This window comes from Notamacropus eugenii, chromosome Y (assembly GCF_028372415.1).
Source record: "Notamacropus eugenii isolate mMacEug1 chromosome Y, mMacEug1.pri_v2, whole genome shotgun sequence".
In the NCBI taxonomy this organism is placed as follows: domain Eukaryota; kingdom Metazoa; phylum Chordata; class Mammalia; order Diprotodontia; family Macropodidae; genus Notamacropus; species Notamacropus eugenii.
Window position 1 is genome coordinate 4,315,289 of NC_092880.1, and position 20,466 is coordinate 4,335,754.

General features: G+C 35.6%; 1 pseudogene; it reads right to left on the minus strand.

Moving 5' to 3' along the window:
- Positions 1-1,116: 1,116 nt before the first annotated feature.
- On the minus strand, positions 1,117-2,099 carry LOC140516549 (olfactory receptor 8K3-like; annotated as a pseudogene).
- Positions 2,100-20,466: the final 18,367 nt, after the last annotated feature.

Below are 20,466 nucleotides of genomic sequence, written 5' to 3' on the forward strand. Positions count from 1 at the left end.
AATATTCCCCAGAATATCACAGATTTCAGCAATAGACTTTTTCTTCAAACCTAAGTTCTCTCAGTATACAGAATGGCACCAATATCTGATTTATTTAAAAATTTTTAAAAAATTAATTCAAACCTAAGGGGTTTACTGACAGGGGACCCTGTATATCAGTGCTATTTTCCAAATGAAAAAAAATTGGAAACTGAAGTTGAAGGAAGAGGTGGAAGTTTTCCTTAAGCATTTGGAGAATTATTATAATGAAGAGAGAGTGAACTCGTTCTGCTTCACAGAGACCAGTAGCAATGACTGGAAGACAAGGAAAAACATCGTAACAATAAGAGATGTTCAAAATAAGATTGGTTACTCTATTGGACAGTGTGACAGTCATATACACATGATTTTCCTAAATAAAATAAAAACTAGTTTTTAAATTTATTAGTGTAGGCCCAATACCTAGCATATTATCTGGCACCAGTATTTTTTAAAGGTTTGCTAGCTGATTTTCTCAGTAAAGGAACCTTAAAACAAAGTTAGATTGCTTATTATTGTAGTGTATAATGAAATAGATTAGTTTGTAGAGATATGTTGTGTTAATCCTCTAATAAGTCTTTTAATTAAATGTTTCAGTATCCTAAGATTTATTTGGAGTTGACCATTAAAAAAAAAAAGAGCAACAACTAATCAGAAGTCATTCTCTGACTGCATATTAGGAAAAAGTTTTTTCTCTAAAAAATAAGAGAAGAGTCAGGGGGAAGTTGAAAGAAATCTAGCACATGTTTATGTCTTTCTGATAATGCAATGGAATCTCACACTACATTGGGCATTAAAAAGAAGACTTAACCAGAGAAAGAACTACATAGTCTGAATGTAAATCAAAACATGCTGTTTACTTTCTCTTTTTTTTTTGTTTTTCCTTCTCGTAGTTAATCCCATTCATTCTAATTCTTATTTACAACATGACTACTGTGAAAATATGATTATGAGGAATGCATATGTAGAGGCTTTATCAGATTGCATGCTATTTTGCAAATGGAGAAAGAAAAGGAGGGGGAGAAAATTTAAAAGTAAAAAACTTTTAGAAGTGACTTTTGAAAACAAAGTATTTTGTTTGTTTTTTTAAAAGAAGGCTTAGGTGATTTTCTTAAAGAGTCTCCGCAAGGCACCCTTCACTTCTTTGTTTCTCAAACGATACATCAAACGGTTGAGCATGGGGATGACTACAGTGTTAAACACTGTGGCTATTTTGTCTGTGTCAAAGGAATGGCTAGATTGTGGCTGCAGATACAGGAAGAGAAGTGTCCCATAGAATATGACCACACCTGTAAGGTGAAAGCCAAATGTGGAGAAGGCTTTGTGTCAACCCTCAGAAGAATTTATCCTGAGGATGGTTACAAGAACGAACATGTAGGAAATAATAATAATCAGATGTGAAGAAACAAAATTAAGTACACCAAAGATGATAACGATGACTTCAATCTCACTTGTGTCTGAGCATGCAATGGACAATAGGGAAGGAACATCACAGAAGAAATGTTTTATTACATTTGATTTGCAGGAAGATAATTTAAAAAGCTTTATTGGAAACGGTAGGGATACCATGGTGCTATAGAGATATGACATAGCCACCAAGAGCCAACATACCATGTCTGATAGGAGGACCATATACTAGAGGGGCTTACAGATGGCCACATAGCGGTCACATGCCTAGCTGACAGAATAAAAAGTTCACTGGCAATAAATATCACACAGAAAAATAGCTGCAATGCACATCAATTATAAGAAATAATACTTTTCTCCTCCATGAATCCAACTAGCATTTTTGACCCAATAACTGTGGAATAGCCAAGATCAACAAATGCCAGATACTTGAGGAAAAAGTACATGGGCGTTTTGAGGTGGGAATCCACACTGGTTAGGATGATTAGACCAATGTTCCCCACAACTACGGCCATGTAATTGAGGAAAAACAGAACAAAGAGGGGGCCCTGCAGCTCAGGACAATTTGTGATTCTCGTGAGACTATATTCAGCAACCTGACTCCCTGTAGTTTCATTCAGACTGATCATTTCTTCAATCCAAGAACCATATTCTGACAACAAAAGAAAGAAGTCTTTTTGAGTACTATTTTTATAGATAACTAGGCTGTTAATGTCAATAAATGTGTTAGATTGAGATGAGCAGGAATTTCCCCATTAAATTATAATGTAATTTAAATCATATAGATTCCATGTGGTAAATTCAGGCAAATTGAAAAAATATCACATTTTATCCTTTGATATAATATCACATTACATCATATCATTTCTCATCACATCAGTATCTTACCACAAATAAGACAGTGAATATGGTTTTATTCTACAAAATAGTAAAGTATGAAATTACTTTTCTCCAAGTGATGGGACCAGAAAATATTGTGGATACATTTTAAAATGTTTTAACTAATCAATGACAAAAGAGGTTATAATGTGATACTGATGTAAGATAGAGCATATAAGATTGCCTTTTATTGGAATTACGATGTAGTAGATATCAAGTTTACTTTGAAACTAAGTATTGATGGGATAAACAGCATGTTATGCTCAATTACAAACAATCTCTGCTATCCAAGAAATTTCCTGATTTTTCAGGCATTACCTATGGCTATCAGTTGTAAAGTGATGGTCAGTGCAAAGAAACGGAATTTCCTTTTTAGGAATCCCCTGATCCCCTCAAGATAAATGTCCAGGATCTATTTCAGTCTCTGCCTTATGCAATCACTAATTGTGTGACATTAAGGAAGACTAAATATTTCTACGTACTCTTTGTAGTCTCCTTTCCCTTTGTCTTTTTAGAGAAAAGAGTCCTTGCTTCTAGATTATGTAAGTGACCTAGGCTAATAATTTTTGTGTCTTTAATATATTTTCTTCCAAGAGACTTTCTACTTTTTAAGATGATGTCCAGTTACATAGTGGTGACTATAAACACTCTGATCTCACACATTATTAGTGATAAATATCCCTTGAAGAAAGCATTTCATTTTTCTAGTTGAAGACAAGTTTCTGTGGAAATTGTCACAGTTAGGAATTCTCATTTGTTAGTTTTCCTGGAAGGATTTAATGTCATTTCAATGGGAACAATTTCAACCTAAGGGCAAAAATTCTCCTATTCACCCCCGCAATATGCATTGTCATCAGTTTTTGAACGCTGATTTCTAAATTCCTCTGTAAGCTCACAAAGAATAGTGTTACCTGCTCATCTGGAAGGTAGAAACTTCTGCAGTGTTTTCAGCTGCTAGTAAGACTTTATGATTTTCTCTGTCCTCATGAGGCAATATCCCTAAAGCAATGGAAGTATTTAATTGATTTTGTATGACCATGTCATGGAAATTGCCCAGACTGTAATAAGTGAAAAAGTTCACATCTGTCTAATTTCATGAAGCGGCTCTTACCTTATAGGCTTCTGTTTGTGGTTGATATGCCATGGATTCATCATGCCCAGGGAAATTTAATAGACTCCTGAAAGAATTGTGTTCATTCTTCGTTGCTGAAGAACCCCATGCAATCAGAGAAATGATGACATGACTTGCATTTGACTTTGGTTTGAGTGAGGGAGGGCTGTGCAGGTAACCACTTTCACTTCTACTCCAGAACCATCTGGATCCAGAGATCTTATATTCCTCAAGATGACTGGAGATGACCCAGGATGCACTGGGAGACCTTGGGCCCTTTAGACAACTGACCTGGAAAATATTGCTTACAGGAATATTGCTTACAGGACTATATCCCAAAGAGATCATAAAAATGAGGAAGGGTCACACATACACAAAATATTTATAGTATTTCTCTTTCTCGTGACAAAGATCTGGAAATCATGGGGATGACTATCAGTTGGGGAAAGGCTTACCAAACTGTGGGATATGAATGTAATGGAATACACCTGTGCTATAAAAAATGATGATCAGAAGACTTCAGAGGCCTGGAACGACTTAAATGAACTGATGCTGAGTGAAAGGAGGAGACCCAAGAGAGCTTTGTGCACAGCAACAATCACAGTGTGCAACGAATTTTTCTGGTAGACTTAGCCCTTCACAGCAATTCAAGGACCTAAAAAATTCCCAGTGAACTCTTGAGGCAAAACACCTTTCACATCCAGAGAATGAACTATGGAATTGGAGCGCAGAATTAAGCAGACTCTTTTGTCTTCCGTTTTGTTTTGTTTAGGTTTTTGCACAAAGACACCCCATGCGACCAAGATTAGGAGCGAAGCAGAAAACTGGGAAAAAAATTTTCCAACTAGTGTCTGTAATAAAGGTCTAATTTCTAAAATATATAGAGAAATGAGTCAAATGTACAAGAATACAAGTCATTCCCCAATTGATAAATCGTCAAAGGATATGAACAGGCAGTTTTTAAAGGAAGAAATTAAAACTATCTATAGTCAAATGAAAAAATGCTCTAAATCACTCTTGATTAGAGAGATGCAAACCAAAACAACTCTGAGGTACGTCATCACACCTATGAGGTTGGCTAACATGATAAAACAGGATAATGATAAATGTTGGAGAAGATGTGGGTGAGTGGGACCACTAATTCATTGTTGGTGGAACTGCAAGCTGATCCAATTATTGTGGAGAACTATTTAAAACTATGCCTAAAGGGCTACAAAAATGTGAATACCCTTCGATCCAGCAATATCTCTTCTAGGACTGTATCCCAAAGAGATCATAAAAGTGGGAAAGGGTCCCACATGTACAAAAATATTTATAGCAGCACTCTTTGTGGTGGCCATAAACTGGATATCAAAGGGATGCCCATCAATTGGGGAATGACTGAACAAGTTGTGGTATATGAATGTAATAAAGTACTATTGTTCCATAAGAAGCGGTGAACTGGAAAACTTCAGAGATTCCGGAAAAGACTTATATGAACCGACGCTGAGTGAAAGGAGCAGGACCAGGAGAACTTTGTACACAGCAACAGCCACAGCGTGTGAGGAATTTTTCTGATAGACTAAGTCCTTCACGGGAACCAGGAACTAAAAAATTCCTAACGGACATTTGAGGCAAAACACTTTCCACATCCAGAGAAACAATTGTGTAATTGGATGGCAGATTGAAGAAGACCATTTTCTTTTGCGTTCTGTTTTGTTTTGTTTTGTTCTATCCTTTCTCCCACTCGTTTTAATTCTTTTATTCAATATGACTATAGTGAAATTGTAAAAAAGAAAATGAAAAGCTTTCCTTTAAATTGAATTATGTCTCTCTGATCCCCAACATAACACCACCATTACATGAGTTTTACTTAATGTTACCTCTCTGCAAATCTCACCTTTTGCTCCTAGTTCCGCCATCTGGGTTCAGGCTCAAGAAAGCTGATTCTTTTTCCATGTAATAGCACTTCAGGTATCAGAAAAAGTGGTATCTTATCACTTTAAAATATTGCCTTGTCCTATGACTATGTGTAGATTTATGCAAGTAATATATGCTTCCAATTTTATTTCATGATTTACTAGATTTTTATGTCCCAGAGGGAAGGAACTATGTCTTATTCTTACATCCCATTCTGTCAATCAAGAGGCTCTGCACACACAAAAAAATATTCAGCGAATATCTTTTCAATAAATTAACACTGTTTAGACTTGTCTATGAGTAGATTATACTATTAACTTTTGAACTTCATGGAGGCAAGCAGTATATTTATTCCTCTTTGTATCGAAGCTGTCTTTGATTGTAGAGATTTAAAAAATGTTCAGAAAATTCTTAGTAAATGGATGGATGAACACTGCAAGGAAGTTTTTAATATCAGTATTAATCTAATACTGTTCCAGCCCTTAACTGAAGCTAAAAGTCAGTATTTACAAGACTATACTTTATCCAGATCATTTTCTGTATTTCTGAAAGAGTCACTTTCCTTCATATGGAACGTGAGATTCAGGGAGGGAAAATAAAGGAAGGAATGAAAGAATGAAAGAAGGAAAGAAGGAAGGAAGGAAGGAGGAAGGAAAGAAAGAAAGAATTAATGAATGAAAGAAAGAAAGAAAGAAAGAAAGAAAAAAGGAAAAGGAAAAAAGAAGGAAGAAAATGAAAAAAGAAGGAAAGGATAAAGGAGATGGACTCTATATTTAAATAAGAGTTGTATGGGCGTTCAATGAAGATTAGCACCTATGGTGTTAGGGCTTTCCAAGTCATTTTCCAGGCTGTTCATCCAACTTTGATGTCCAACCAGCAATTTACTCTTATCTGTAGCTCCAAGAATGTGTAGTATGCATAGGATCCACATCTGGCAAAAGTGTGTGGGTAGTTGGACTAAATCAGGTTGAGGATAACCAATGGGTCACAAACCATCAGTATATTAATGGGTGTGTACAGGTCAAACATGTGAAGACTTCCCCTGGTGGAATGGGTAGGAGAGAACTATTTGGACTAAGACCATGAAGACAGGTGAAGCACGCACTATGGAACCCCTAGGGCTTGGTCAGTCATCAAAGTCACCAAGATTATTCACTGTGTTCTCGGCTGTTGCCAGTAATCCTGTTACTTGTCTTGCAACTGGACTTTGATGAATCTGGAAGAGAGTGGGATTCATGACTTTGTGCAACTATGTTTCACTTAAGTACAGTTTATGTAAGAGCCGTGACATCAACTTGTGATGGCATCGGTCGCCTTTGAAAATAAAGGATTAATAACAATATATTTGAAAACTGAAATGGTTGGTTTGCAAAAGGTGTGTTACAGAGAACGTAAACACTCTGTATTGTAAATAAACTATAGTTCAAAGGGTCCATTCACAACTGAATCGTGTGACCATCTATCAAAAGGAAATATTAATAATCTTACCACATTGGTTGATTGTTGTACTTCTTTCTCAAAGAGGATCAAAATGACATCACCATGATAAAGTGAAAACTCAGTGTGTCCAGCTGTGACTGATCAGACCAATATGAGCTCGGAATGCTCTACCACAGTTTCGGCACTGATAGTCCGCGTGAATATTGGGTGGATACTCCAAATTTGCACATCCTTTGTGATGTCTCAATTCTGCTTTGCTCATGGAGCAGAACACCCTTTCTGATGTGGACACGCCATGCTGAGCAGTCCTGTGCCAGTCCCTCCTATGTTGCACAGTCAAATGCAAAGCTCTTGAGAGTATCCTCGTACCGCTTCTTTTGACCACCACGTGATTGCCTGCCTCATGTGAGTTCTTCATAAAATAGTCTTTTCGGCAAGCATAAATTTTGAATTTGAACACCGTGGTCAGTCCATCTGAGTTGCGCTCTTTGAAGGGTAGTTTGAATGGTTGGCAGTTCAGCTCGAGCAAGAACTTCAGTGTCTGGTACCTTATTCTGCCAGGTGATCCTCAGAATCTTCCTAAGACAGTTCAAATGGAAGCGATTAAATCATCTGGCATGGAACTGGTAGACTGTCCATGTTTCACAGACATACAACAATGAGGTCAGCACATCTGCTCTGTAGACCTTCATTTTGGTAGTCAGTAAAATACCTCTTCTCTCCCAAAGTTTTATTTAGAGCCTCCCAAACACTGAGCTAGCTCTAACAATGCGTGCATTAACCTCATTGTCAATGTGTACATCCCTGGAAAGTACACTACCAAGGTAAGTGAACTCATCTAAAACATTCAAAACTTCTCCATTTGCTGTAACCAATGGTTTCCCATATGGATGGTGTGGTCGTGACTGATGGAGCACCTGCGTTTTCTTGGTGTAAATTATTAGGCCAAAATTAGCGCAGGCAGCAGGGAGTTGATCCATACTTTGTTGCATCTCAGCTTCAGAGGCTATATTGAGTGCACAATCATCTGCAAACAGAAAATCACGCACCAACACTCTCTCCACTTTGATCTTGGCTTGTAGCCTTTACAAATTGAAGAACTTACTGTATATATATATGTATGTATGAATGTATATATAATGTATACATACATATGTATATACACACATACATATTTCTGTTATTAGTTGCATATATTGCATATACATATCAATTATATTATTATTCACATACATATTAATGTTCAATGTACATTATAATATATTCAACATATTGTATATAATGATACATATTACTTACATATACATATTAACACATATTGATTAATTAATGTATAGAATAAAGTTAAAGTGCTATTTTATGATGATTGTACTCAAATTGCTTACAAAAAGATACCACACATATGTACAGTGTAATCTATTCGTGTGTTATCATGAACTCAATAATTTTCAGAATTGTAAGGAACCTTAGAGGTCCTCCAGTCCTGTCCCTTAATTTTATATGTAAAGAGATTGAGATCCACAAAGTTTACATGATTTCTTTTACGTCACAACAAATTCGTGTAGGAACTAGTGCATACATTTTTTTCTGTATCATTCAAATGCATTCCTTAACACAAGACCATATTCATAGATATTAAAGGAAATACAAACATCATACATATATTTGAATTGAAGGATTTAGAATTGATGTTGAATAAAGAAACTGCTAAGCCTTTCAAAATATTAAGAAGTATGATTTAACAGTCTCTTGACAAACTCTTAAGTACAGAATGTTTGGTGTTTTGGCCCCATGTCGTTGTGACATAGTGCTAGGTAATCTCCATACATCCTTGTACGTGTCACAAAGGTGCTCCCTACAAATGCCTTAGGCTATTGCTTGCTACCTTTTTGACTTTGAGCAAGTCGATAATCTATTCTGGACATAAGTTTCCTCAGCATGAATGTAAGTCTGTGTGATTGTTTTTAGCCTAATTTTCTGAGTAGGGGATTTAATACCACTCCCAGATCCAATTTTGCTATCTTATTTCTTTGCTATATATGATTTCAAAAGTTTGTTAGGAAATTCAAGTAAACACACTGTTAAATATTTCTAAAGATTAGTTCAAATGTTGAATCAATGGTATTTCAATCTTCAGAGAGTCCTACCTAAAGGTACTAAATCTTTTCTTTGGTCCTCTTTTGCAATTTGGACACTGCCAAAGCCAAGGGCAATTAGGTTTCACAACTGATAAAATACTTGGCATGAAATCAGGAGGACACCTGCATGAGTTCAAACTCAGTCCCACATACAAGCTATTTGTCATTTGGCAAGCCATTTAACCATATTTTTTCACAGTTTCTTCATCTGTAAAATAAACTCATGAAGGAAAAGAAAACCCGAAATGGGGTGATAAAGAATAATACACGAGTGAAATGACTGAACAACAACAAAAACAAAGTCAATAGACACTTTACCAGAGTAAGATTTTTAAAGGCACACAATTAGTTGCATAGATTGCTAAGACTCACTGATATTAAACTACAGGTACTGATTTTTAAATATACATTAAATTTAGGTTAGGACCTCCTGGTCTAAATGTAGTCTCTAGGGCATTACCACAGGTTCTACTCAATAAAATGGAGAAGCTGAGAACGAAATCCTTCCCTCAACTCATTCTCTATTGAGAATCTTCAAAAGAGAAATAATACTTTGAAGACATTAACGAAAAGTTTCACTTAGTATCTGTCTTATGTTTCTTATTTAGGGCCCCAAGATTCCTTAGAATTTATTGCTAATTATTTTGCATTTTTTTTTTACTTTCTAAGGAAACATTGTCTAGCTTGTTCTGTCTAAGTTAATCTCAATAGTCCTGATAACTGGATTTCATGAAGATTTCAATGTAAAAGTTTATTCCCTTAAGGACTCATTAAAAACAGACTTTTATGTTGTTTTTATTTAGGTTCCATAGAAAATTTACAGTAATCAGTTCTGTAGGGATCACTGGAACAGGCAATCGTTGCACTGGCAAAGAGAACACCAATGAAGTAATAGCAGTAATAACAACAAAAAAAATAATTTGTTTTTTCTCCAAGTAATTAGTCCCTTTGAGCATTGCCAAGCCATATTCATTTCCCAGGGGATACCAAGAAATTTTTGTTTTTTTCCCATTATTAAAATTATGTTTTCACTTCTGCATAGCTCTGGTTAGGGGAAAAAGTCATTAAAATTTTTAAAAAATATATATTATTCCTTTTTGTATAAAGAATTCAAATAGAATCCTGGGATGAAAAATTCATATGAAATACAAACGTATGAAATAGTGGAGTGGCTCACAGAAAAATAATTTTCTTTACAAAATATAAATATACATACCCTACTAAGTTTTTGGACTTATTCCTTTATGCAATGAATCTTTTATATTTAATCTGAGTGCAAGGAATTTTTTTCAACGTATAATATTCCATTTCATAAATAAACATTTACTACAAAGTCATTGAAACTTCTGTGTATATATAATGGCTAATCCATACATTGGTACACTGCATGACATCTAGTTCATTGTCAACCACACAAATATTTTTTCTTTAATTTTTATGAACCGTCCATAGAAGGATCACCTAAAGCAGAAGAAACCACACAATAGTCAAGTCATAGTTTTAATAATACTTTCTAATGATGAAATATAAAATGTATATATGACTTAAACTGTACTTATTAACCAACTAATGGAACTTTCAAATTTATAATGATTTGTAAAAGAGATTATAGAAGAAATTTGAACTTAAATCTACCTTTAACATATCTACAAATGTATGCATGTAGGTAATATAAACAAAGGTAAGTGACTTGAACACATAGAAATATATACTCACATATGTGTTACATATTTGTAGATACGCATGCATGTATTCATATATGCATGTATGTTATATGACTTTTGTATACACACAAATCATTATAGTTGTACATGCCTAAATACAAATGTAATAATTGCCATGAAATGAACAAATAAATATGGTGTGCCGTATATTCTTTAAAGGTAAGATTTTGTTATGGGTTGATTTTCCTGAAAAATCTAATATTTAATTTCAAAACAATACAAGAATATAAGTTACAGAATATAAATATCAAATATATAGGGAACACATCATATGTTTTCCTTTGAAATGATGGGAGGAGAGTTATTTTGGAACGAATTTAAAAGTCCAGTACATTAATAAGTCTAGTCAATATTTTTTAAAAATTTTCTATTTTCATAGATGCATTTCTAACTAATTTATTTAAATTTTCAACATTCATTTCCACAAAATTTTTAGTTCCAAATTTTCTCCCCATTTCTCCCCTCCTCCTACCCCAAAACCTCAAGCATTCTAATTACTCCTCTCACCAATCTGCCCTCCATTCTAAGATTCCCTCCCTTCCCTTATCCCCATCTTCTCTTTTGTCCTGTATGGCAAGATAAATTTCTGTACCCCATTACCTGTATTTCTGATTTCCTAATTGTATGCAGGAACAATACTCAACAGTTGTTCTTAAAACTTTGAATTCCAACTTCTCTTCCTCCCTCTCTCCCCACTCATCACCTTTGAGACGGCAAGAAATTCAATATAGTCCTATCTGTGTAGTTTTGCAAATGACTTCCATAATAGTAGTGTTGGTTAAGACTAACTATATTTCCCCCCATCCTATCCTGCCTCCCATTTCTTCTATTCACTCTTTTGACCTTGTCCCTCCCCCACTGCCCGCCCTCCCATAGTCCCCCCCCCACCTTGCTTATCCCCTTCTCCCCCACTTTCCTGTATTGGAAGATAGGTTTTTATACCAAAATGAGTTTGCATTTTATTCCTTCCTTGAGTCGAATGTGATGAGAGTAAGCTCCATGTTTTCTCACTCACCTTCCCCCTTTTTCCCTCCACTGAAAAGTCTTTTACTTACTCTTTTATGAGAGATAATTTTCCCCATTGCATTTCTCCCTTTCTCCTCCCAATATATTCATCTCTCACCCCTTAATTTCATTTTTAAGGTATGATCCCATCCTATTCAACTCACCCTGGGCTCTTTGTCTCTGTCTCTGTCTCTCTCTCTCTTTCTCCCCACCCCTGTGTGTGTGTGTGTGTGTGTGTGTGTGTGTGTGTGTGTAATCCCACCAACTATCCAGATACTGAAAAAAGTTTCAAGAGTTACAAATATTGTCTTTCCACGTAGGAATGTAAACTGTTCAACTTTAGTAACTCCCTTATGACTTCTCCTTGCTGTTTACCTTTTCATGCTTCTCTTCATTCTTGTGTTTGAAAGTCAAATTTCCTTTTCAGCTCTGGTCTGTTCATTAAGAATGCTTGAAAATCCTTTATTTCATTGAAAGACCATTTTTCCCCTGAAGTATTATACTCAGTTTTGCTGGACAGGGGATTCTTGGCTTTAGTCTTATTTCCTTTGACTTCTGGAATGTCATATTCCTTGCCCTTCAATCCCTTAATGTAGAAGCTGCCAGATTCTCTGTTATCCTGGTTGTATTTCCACAATACTCAAATTGTTTCTTTCTAGCTGCTTGCAATATTTTCTCCTTGACCTGAGAGCTCTGGAATTTGGCCACAATGTTCCTAAGAATTTCTCTTTTTGGATCTCTTTCAGGAGATGATCAATGAATTCTTTCAGTATTTGTTTTGCCCCCTGGTTCTAGAATATCAGAGCAGTTTTCCTTGATAATGTCGTGAAAGATGATGTCTAGGATCTTTTTTTGACCATGGCTTTCAGGTAGGCACATAATTTTTAAATTGTCTCTCCTGGATCTATTTTCTAGGTCAGTTGTTTTTCCAATGAGATATTTCACATTATCTTCCATTTTTTCATTATTGTGATTTTGTTTTGTGATTTCTTGGTTTCTCATGAAGTCATTGGCCTCCATCTGTTCCATTCTAATTTTGAGATAAGTATTTCCTTCCGTGATCTTTTGAACCTCCTTTTCCATTTGGCTAATTCTGCTCTTTAAAGCATTCTTCTCATTGAGTTTTGAACCTCTTTTGCCAATTGAGTTAGCCTATTTTTAAAGGTGTTATTTTCTTCAGCATTTTTGGTGTCTCCTTTAGCAAGCCGTTGACCCGCTTTTCATGATTTTCTTACATCTCTCTCATTTCTCTTCCCAATTTTTCCTCCACCTCTCTTATTTGATTTTCAAATCCGTTTTGTGCTGTTCCATGACCTGAGACATTTCAATATTCATTTTGGATGTTTGGGATACAGAAGCCTTGACTTACATGTCTTTCCCTGATGGTAAGCATTGCTCTTCCTCATCTGAAAGTATGGGAAGAAGATATCTGTTCACCAAAAAAAAGTAACCTTCTATAGTCTTATTTTCCCCCCTTTTTTAGGCATTTTCCGAACCAGTTACTTGACTTTTGGGTCCTTTGTCAAGAGTAGGGTATACTCTGGGGGTCTCTAAGATCTCAGTTCCTCCAACATGGTAAAATCAAGAGTGTACACTGGTCTGGGAGCAAACAGAAATGTTTGTGCTCAGAATCTGAGTAGTAGAGTCTCGTCTTCACAATCACCTCGCCTCCAGTTCTGCCAAGCCAGCACAGGGGGCTGATATTTGGATAAGTTGCAGGGTCAGGGCCGCCATTCAGTGGGAGGTAAAGTTCGGCTGCTCAGATCCCTCAAGAGTATTAGGTGGAGGCAGGGCTGCTACACAGGGCTGAGGTAAGAATCAGCTGCTCAGTGCCCCCAGGGGTTTTACTATCCAACAGTGGATGAGGTCTGCTGTAGGGGCTGCTGTGGAAGCTGCTGAATCCTGCCCAGTTGTGACGTCTTTGACCGCCTCTTGAAGCCAGAGCTATCGGCAGGCCCTTCTCCCTTCTCAGCCAGCTGAAAAAACCCTTTCACTAACCTTTGGTGCCTGTGGGTAGAGGCATCTGTGAACCGCTACTACTGCACCTGGGGATTCTGCCCCCGAAGTCTGCTGTCGTCCTCCTCCTAGAGCCGAGCCTTACAGCCAAGACTGGCCTCGTCTCTGCTCTGTGTCTGGTGGGACAGACGTTTCCTTTCGGGTCACATTGGGCTGGAAATCCCCTCTACTCTGTTGTTCTGTAGCTTCTGCTGCTCTAGAATTTGTTGAAAGTCTTTCTTCACGGGGATTTTATGGGCTGTGGGGGAAGAGTTAATGTATGTACTTCTTTCTACTCTGCCATCTTGGCTGTGTTCCCCCAAAAAATTTTCCCTAGTTGTTTTAATATTGCCTGTTTCATCTCTCAACACTTTGACTATCCATCTGATATCCTTTCATCTAGTTAAATTTATTTTGCACCTCCTTGTCCCCTCATATATTTCTTTGATTTTCATTCTGCATCTTGTGTCATGAAGCTGCTGCCTAGTTATATTCATCATTATCTTTTTTTGATTGTTCATTTAATCACCTTAACTTACGATTCTTCTGAGATCATGATATTCTATAAATTATGGACTTATCAAATTTTTGTTACAGTATTTGTTTTCAAGAGATGGATTTTGTTTAAATCAACTGATTTCAATCAGTGAATATATGATGTGATGGCCCAAATATGATAATGACTAATATCTTATTCTTTTTCAGTTCGCAGAAATATTTACAAGCAGAATATTGAAAGATAGGTTGGGATAAGACTTTTAAAATTCAGAATTTTAATCAAATACTTTTTGTCTAAGCCAGACATACTTTGTTTACAAGAAAATCCAATCAATTAAAATGATGAATATTTTTAATTTGTTTTATTGTGGAGAGGACAGAACGAAAAGGAAAAAAACAAGCAAATCAGTAATATTTTTTCTGATTTTTGATATATATTGCTTTAGGAAACGAATTATAAAGCAATGTAGATCATAACAGAAAAATTTTCAAAGTTAGAAATGAACTCAGAAAGCATGTAGTGTCCAACTTATATGTCAATAACAATCCTATATAAGTGACAAATGGTCATCCAGATTTGTGGGAAATCCTTCACTAAAGAAGAATCCATTAACTATTAAACCATCTTATTTACCTTTACCATAGTTCTAATTATTATAAATTGGCCATTAAATGAACATTGCATTTGAATTCAGAGGAAATGGCGTACGCTCCAGCTCTGTTACTTATTATGTGATTTTAACAGGCACATCACATTTATCAGTCTAAGTATCCACATCTATAAAATGAGATTAAAATAGAATGCCTCCTTTTCCTATTTTATGATTATATTTAAGAACCTATGAATTGATGCCATTTGTTCCTCCCCTTAGCAGAAAAAAAGTGTCTAAAACATCTGTCAAATTCTGGTTCTTTTCTAGGGAACAAAATGGAACAAAAATGACTATCCTTTTAATTATATGAAAATAATATTTCTTCCCCCCTCAATTTCATGTGAAATCAATTTTTTAAATTTTTTTATTTTTTTTATTTTCAAAGTTCTACAACCACTGCCATACAAATTAGAGTTTTTTGTTCCCCCTACCTCCCCTCTACCTTCACCCTCAATCCCCAAGATGGCATACAATTTTATATAGGTTATACACATTCATTCCTATTAAATGCATTTTCACTATAGTCATGCTGTGTAGAAGAATTCAAATGAAAGGGTGAAATGATATAACAAACCAAAACGTAATACAAAAGAATATGACCTGTTACATTCTGCGATTGAATTCCATAGTTCTTTCTCTGGATGTGGAAGGCATTTTGCCTTAAGAGACCACTGGGGATTTTTCAGGTCCTTGCATTGCAAGGAAGTTTCAAGTCTACCAGAAGAAACTCTCACACACTGTGGTCGTTGCTGTGCACAAAGTTCTCCTGGTTCTGATCCTCTCACTCAGCATGAGATCATATAAATCTTTCCAGGCCTCTCTGAAGCCTTCTTCTTCATCATTTCTTACAGCACAATAGTATTCCATTACATTTATATACCACAATTTATTCAGTCATTCCCCAATTGATGGGCATCCCCTTGATTTTCAGTTTTTGGCCAATATAAAGAGTGCTGTTATAAATATTTTTGTACATGTGGTACTCTTTCTTACCTTTATGATCTCTTGGTGATACACTCCTAGAAGCGATATTTCTGGGTCAAGGTTATGCAGAATTTTGTAGCCATTTGGGCATAGTTCCAAATTGCTCTCCAGAATGGTTAAATCAGCTCACAGCTCCAGCAACAATGAATTAGTGTTCCAGCTCTCCCACATTCACGCCAACATTTGTTATCTTCCTGTTCTGTCATGTTTGCCAATCTGATAGGTGTCATGTGGTACCCCAGAGTTGTTTTGATTTACATTTCTCTAATCCATGTGATTTAGAGCATTTTTTCATATGATTATAGATATCTTTAATTTCTTCCTCTGCAAAAAGGCTGTTCATGTCCTTTGATCATTCATCAATTAGGGAATGACTTGGATTCTTTTACATTTGACTCAGTTTTCTATATATTTTAGAAATGTAGCCGTTTTCACAGATACTAACTGCAAAAATTCTTTCCCAGTTTTCTGCATCCCTCCGAATACTGGATACATTGGGTTTGGTTGTGTAAAAACTCTTCACTTTAATGTAATCAAAATTATCCATCTTGCACTTCATAATGTTGTCTTTCTCTTCTTTTGACAAAAGTTCTTCCCTTCTCCATAAACCTCGTAAATACACTATTCATTGCTCCACTACTTTGTCCACAGTATCAATCATTCTACCTCGATTGTGTACCCATTTGGACTTTATTCTTGGGTCCTGTATCAGCCATTGGTCTACGCTTAGTTTCTGCCACACTGTTATCCAGTTTTCTCAGCAATTTTTTCAAAGAGTGACTTCTTATCCCAGAAGCTGGGGTCCTTGTGATTATTAAACAGGGAATTGCTTTGTTCATTGCTTAATGTGTCTTGAGTACTTAGCATATTCCACTTATCTATCCTTCCGTTTCTTAGCCAGTACCAAGTCATTTGAAAATTGTTGTTTTATAATAAAATTTGAGAGCTGGTAGTGCTAGGTCACCTTCCCTAAAATTTCTTTTCATTAATCCCCTTGGTATTCTGGACCTTTTGTTCTTCCAGATGAATTCTGATATTATTTTTTTCCAGCTCCAGAAAATAATTATAGTTTGATTTTTATGGCACTAAATAAGTAAATTAATTTAGGTAGAATTATCACTTTATTATATTGACTTGACCTACCCATGAGCAACTGATGTTTTTCCACATACTTAGATTTGACTTTATTTATTCTAAAAGTGTTTTGTAATTGTGTTCACATAGTCCATGGGTTTGTTTTGACAGGTAAACTACCAAATATTTTATGGTGTCTACCCTACCTTTAAAGGGGATTTCTCGTTTAATCTCTTGCTGATGGGCTTTGTTACTAATATATAGGAATAAAAAAGTTTTGTTCGGGTTTGTTCTGTAACCTGCAACTTTGCCAAAGTTGTTTAATGTTTCAAGTAGTGTTTTACTTGAATCTCTGGAATTCTCTAAGTAAATCAACATATCTTCTGCAAAGACTTATAACTTAGTTTCTTCTTTGTCTATTCTAATTGCTTCAATTTCTTTATCTTCTGCAATTGCTACAGCTAACATTTATAGTACCATATTGAATAACAGTGGTGATAATTGACATTACTGTTTCACCCCTGGTCTTATTGAAAATGCATCTAGCTTATCACAATTGCGTATAAAGCTTGCTGAAGCTTTTAGGTAGATACTGCTTAATATTTTATGGGAAGTTCCCTTTATTCCTATGCTCTCCAACGTTTTTAATAAAGTTGAGTGTTGTATTTTGCAAAAAGCTTTTTCTCCATCTATTGAGATAATCATGTGGTTTCTGTTAGTTTTGTTGTTGATATGATCGATAACGCTAATACTTTTCCTAATATTGAACCAGCCCTGCGTTCCTAGTATGAATCCAACCTGATCATAATGTATTATTATCACGATAAGCTGATGTATTCTTTTTCTAAAATCTTATTTAAAATTTTTGCATCTATATTCATTAGAGAAATTGGTGTATAATTTTCTTTCTCTCCTTTGTCTCTGCCTGGTTTAGGTATCAAAACAATATTTCTGTCAGAAGAAGAATTTGGGAGGACTCCTTCCCCAATTTTCCAAAATATTCTATATAATATTGGAATTGACTGTTCTTTAAATGTTTGATAAAATTCACTTGTAAATTCATCTTGCCCGGGAGATTTTTTCCTAGGGAGTTCATTGATGGTTTGTTCAATTTCTTTTTCTGAGATGGGGTTGCTTAAGTATTCAACTTCTTCTTTTAACCTGGAAAATTCACATTTTTAAAAATACTCATCCATCTCATTTGGATTGTCCAATTTACGGGCCTAAAGTTGGGCAAAGTAGTTTCTAATTATTGTTTTAATTTCCCCCTCATTGGAGGTGAGTTCACCCCTTTCTTTTTTAATGTTGGTAATTTGGTTTTCTTCTTTCTTTTTTTAAAATCAAATTGACTAAAGGTTTATCAATTTTATTAGCCTTTTCATAATACCAACTGTTAATTTCATTTATTAGTTCAACAATTTTTTTACTTTCAATTACATAAATCTCTCCTTTGGTCTCAGCATTTCTAATTTGGTACTTACTTGGGGATTTTCAAGCTGCTGTTTTTTTTAGATTTTTCAGCTGCATGCCCCAGTCATTGATCTCCTCTGTCTCTATTTTCTTCATGTAAGCATTCAAAGATGTAAAACTACCATAAGAAGTGCTTTTGCAGCATCCCATGGGGTTTTTTAGGTTGTATCATTATTGTAATTCTCCTGAATGAAGTTGTTGATTGTTTCTATGATTTCTTGTTTAACCCATGCCTTCTTTAGGATTAGATTACTTAATTTCTAATTAATTTTTGGTTTATCTTTCCATGGCCTTTTATTACATATAATTTTTATTGTATTATGGTCTGAGAAGGATGCAGTTTCTATCTCTGCCTTTCTGTACAGGATTGTGAGATTTTTTATACCCTAGAACATGGTCAATTTTTGTATATGTGTCATGTACCCCTGAGAAAAAAGTATATTCCTTTCTATTCCCATTCAGTTCTCTCCAGGGATCTGTCATATCTACTTCATTCAGAGTTTTATTTACCTCCTTAACCTCTTTCTTGTTTCTTTTGAGGTTACTTTTATCAAGTTCAGGGAGGAGGAGCTTGAGGTCCCCCACTAGTATAGTTTTGCTGTCAATTTCTTCCTTCAACTCCCCCAACCTCTCCTCTAAAAATCTGGATGCTATACCACTTGGAGCATACATGTTTAGTAATGATATTGCTTCACTGTCTATGGTGCCTTTTAGCAGGATATAGTTTCCATTCTTACCTCTTTTGATTAGATCTATTTCTGATTTTGCTTTGTCTGAGAGTAGGATTACTACTCCTGCTTTTCTTACATCAGCTGAAGCACCATATATTCTGCTTCAACCTTTGACCTTTATCCTGTGTGTATCCCCCCTTTCAAATGCGTTTGTTGTAAACAACATATTCTTGGATTATGGCTTTTAATCCATTCTGCTATCCTTCTCTGTTTTATGGAAGAGTTCATTTCATTCCATTCACATTCACAACAATGATTACAATCTGTGTATTTCCCTCCATCCTATTTCCTACCATTTGTGCTTTTAACTCTCCTGTCTCATTTCCCCTCCCCAACAGTATTCACTTTTCACCACCTCCTCCTGCAACTTTCCCTTCCTTCTTTTAGCTCCCGTCCCTTTTACTCTCCTTTACCCTTATTGCATCTTCCCTCCCTTTTAGCTCCCCTCCCCTTTCTTTCCCCTTCCCCTCTTACTGCCTGTAGAGCTAGTGAGATTTAATTAAGTTTATTGTTCCCTCCTTGAACCAAATCACATGAGAGTACCTCTCAAACAATGCTTATTTCCCTCTACTGTTTACCTTTACTATAATATAATTTTGTACTTCTTCCTGTGATGTAATTTACTATTTTCTGCTTCCTCCTTTTTACATCTCCTGTTACAATCCCTTCGCATGCTTGAATCACATTTTTATCGTCAATTTATCATTTATTTTTTTGCCTATTCCCTCTATTTATATATACGCCTTTTATATTTCATAATAGATGTACAGTTCTCAAGATTAACAAGTATTGTCTTCTCTTATAGGAAGGCAAACAGTTTGCTCAAATTGAGTAACAAGCTTTTCTTTTCCCCTGTTTGCCTCTTAGGCCTCTCTTGAGACTCGTTTTTGAAGATGGAATTTTCTATTCAGTTCTGGCCTTTTTGTCAGGAAGGTCTGGAAATCCCTTATTTCATTGAATGTCCATGTCTTTACCTGAAATATTATTCTGAATTTTGCTGGGTAATTGATCCTTGGTTGTTGTCCCAGTTTCTTTGTCTTATGGAATATCTTATTCCAATTCCTTCCATCTTTTAATGCAGAAGCTGCAAGGTCCTGTGTGATCCAGACTGTAGCTCCTCGATATTTGAACGATTTCTTTCTGGCTGCCTGTAATATTTTCTGCTTTACTTGATAGTCCTGGAAGTTGGCAACAATATTTCTTGATGTTTTTAGTTTGGGATCCCTTTTGGGAGGTGAAAGGTGAATTCTTTCGATGACTATTTTGTCATCTGGATCTAGCACTTCTGAGCAGTTTTCTTTGATAATTTTTTGGAAAATATACTCCAGACTCTTTTTTTCATCATGGCTTTCTGGTAGGCCAATACTTAAATTTTCTCTCCTGGAACTAATTTGCAAGTCAGTTGTTTTTCCAGTGAGATATTTTACATTTTCTTCTATC